This window comes from Phoca vitulina, unplaced genomic scaffold, assembly GCF_004348235.1.
Source record: "Phoca vitulina isolate PV1807 unplaced genomic scaffold, GSC_HSeal_1.0 scaffold10, whole genome shotgun sequence".
In the NCBI taxonomy this organism is placed as follows: Eukaryota; Metazoa; Chordata; class Mammalia; order Carnivora; family Phocidae; genus Phoca; species Phoca vitulina.
Genome location: NW_022589713.1, coordinates 10,754,541 through 10,757,265, shown reverse-complemented (window position 1 = coordinate 10,757,265; position 2,725 = coordinate 10,754,541). Strand labels below are relative to the sequence as shown.

Here is a 2,725-nt window from a genome sequence, read left to right as displayed (position 1 = left end):
ATTCAGCCTCAAGTAGCAGAATACCAAATAAATTACTTAAACAATAAACATATTTATTCTCTCCTTATCATGAAGATGGGAGATGGAGTGGATCAACATGGCCATCAGAGGACTAACTTCTTTCTCTCCTTCCTTTCTGTCCACCCTCAGCTCATCAACTACTCCCCTCATGGTCACAAGATGGTGACAGCATCTCTCCAGACAGACCTAGGATGGAACCCTGATTCAGTCAGTTACATACTGAGTGGATAAACTGCGTCCTGGCATGTCTGTGCAAATTCCTTCTTACACCTGCTATCTGGGCACAACTCTTTCTAGTATCCCCTTTCATGTCCAAAAGTGTCTCTGTTTGGATGAGAAATTATAGGATCATTCTCTTGAATGTTCTGGGCAAGTTTCTCCAGTCCTTGAGCCCCAACTTACTTTATAAATGAAGATGACACCTCTTGAATTAAGTACATGTGAATGAGAAAGAATTACGTGAGATAGCTTATGTAAAGTGCCCAACATCTGGTTGATTCTGAATGGAGAACAGCTCTTTAGATAAGCTGCCTTGATGTTGAAGATGAACTGGAACATGGAAAGTTAGGTAGTTAGAGAAGAACATTAAAATTATTCAAGTGGCAAGAAACAAAGGAGTAAAAAGAAGAAAGAAATTAGGAGCAAGCTGCAATTGGAGGACTTAAAGACAAGTTGGCCAAAAGGGGAAGAAGTGTGAAAAGAAAACTCCTTGATTGTGAACATAAAGGACTGATAACTGGTGATCCTATTAAACAAAATATGAAATAGACTTGAAGGAGGGGGAAAAAGACAGACAGAGGAGACATTCAGCTCTACTTTGGTCCTGTCCAGGTTGACAAGCCACGTGTTAAGAAATTCATATCTCAGGAGGTGGGGGATGGGTCAAAAAGGTGATGGGGATTAAGGAGTGCACTTGTGATGAGTACCGGGCCATGTATGGGATTGCTGAATCACTATATTGTACACCTGAAACCAATATTACACTGTATGTTAACTAACTGGAATTTAATTAAAAACTTTTTGAAGGGGTGCCTGGGTGGCTCAGTCAGTTAAACGTCTGCCTTCGGCTCAGGTCATGATCCTGAAGTCCTGGGATCGAGCCCCACATTGGGCTTGGTGGGGAGCCTGCTTCTCCCTCTCCCTCTGCCCTTCCTCCCTGCTTGTGTTCTCTCTCTCTCTCTCCTTCTCTCTCTCTCTCAAATAAATAAATAAAATCTTTAAAAAAAATTTTTTAAAAGAAAGAAGAGAGATTAAAAAAAATACACATCTCTGCTAGGAAACTGGAAATGGCGCCCAGGGAGTAAAACGGAGCCTGACGCTGGAGAGAGGTACTTAAGAGTTATCCACATGTGGGGCACCTGGCTGGCTCAGTTAGTAGAGCATGCAAGTCTTGATCTTGGGGTTGTAAGTTTGAGCCCCATGTTGTGTGTAGAGAATTCTTTAAAAAATAAAATTTAAAAAAAGTTACCCACAGCAATTTTTTTAAACATGATCATCAGTTATTTTTTTAAGATTTTATTTATTTATTTGTCAGAGAGCACAAGCAGGGGGAGAGGCAGGCAGAGGGAGAGGGAGAAGCAGGCTTCCCGCTGAGCAAGAAGCCCCACGTGGGACTCAATCCCAGGACCCTGGGATCATGACCTGAGCCAAAGGAAGACACTTAACCAACTGAGCTACCCAGGCATCCCCATCAGTAATTTTTTTAAGTTTTTATTTAAATCCTAGTTAGTTAACATATAGTGTAATGTTGGTTTCAGGAGTAGAATTTTAAAAATCGAGAACGCTTCACAAATCTGCATGTCATGCTTGCACAGTGGCCATGCGAATCTTCTCTGTATCGTTCCAGTTTCAGTATCTGCGCTGCCGCAGCAAGCACATCCACCTGCAATTTCAGAAGCTCAGAAAGATATTGTTGAAGCAGAGAGTATAAAGAAAGAAGAAAAGTAGACCAAGGACAGAAATTTGGTGGGGAACTTATATTTAATTTTTTTCATTTTTTTTTAATTTTTTTATTGTTATGTTAATCCCCATACATTACATCATTAGTTTTAGATGTAGTGTTCCATGATTCATTGTTTGCGTATAACACCCAGTGCTCCATGCAGAACATGCCCTCTTTAATACCCATCACCAGGCTAACCCATCCCCCACCCCCCTCCCCTCTAGAACCCTCAGTTTGTTTTTCAGAGTCCATCGTCTCATGGTTCGTCTCCCCCTCTGATTTCCCCCCTTCATTCTTCCCCTCCTATCTTCTTCTTTTTTTTTTTCTTAACATATATTGCATTATTTGTTTCATACGTACAGATCTGAGATTCAACAGTCTTGCACAATTCACAGCGCTTACCAGAGCACATACCCTCCCCAGTGTCTATCACCCACTCACCCCATCCCTCCCACCCCACCCCCCACTCCAGCAACCCTCAGTTTGTTTCCTGAGATTAAGAATTCCTCATATCAGTGAGGTCATATGATACATGTCTTTCTCTGTTGGAGATGGGGAACTTACATTTAAAGTTGGGAGTTAAAGCTTGGTTTTTGCGACGAATTAAAAAGATATTTCAGTTCCAAAGACCTGTTGTTGGGGGGAAAAAGGCTGGTTCAAGACTCAGAAAACCATCTAATCTGGATGTATGAATTCATTATGCCTTCAACTCTACTTCATTCAACATAAATCTCCAATCACATAGAGTTTATGTCAAGCCTA

The 2,725-nt window shown here is 41.3% G+C and overlaps 1 non-coding gene across 1 annotated transcript; it reads right to left on the bottom strand.

Annotated features, from left to right (window-relative positions):
- Positions 1-1,790: 1,790 nt before the first annotated feature.
- LOC116635354 lies at positions 1,791-1,897 on the bottom strand. Its single transcript, XR_004300143.1, has one exon. It is a non-coding gene; the product is annotated as a U6 spliceosomal RNA (small nuclear RNA).
- Between the last annotated feature and the right edge of the window lie 828 nt (positions 1,898-2,725).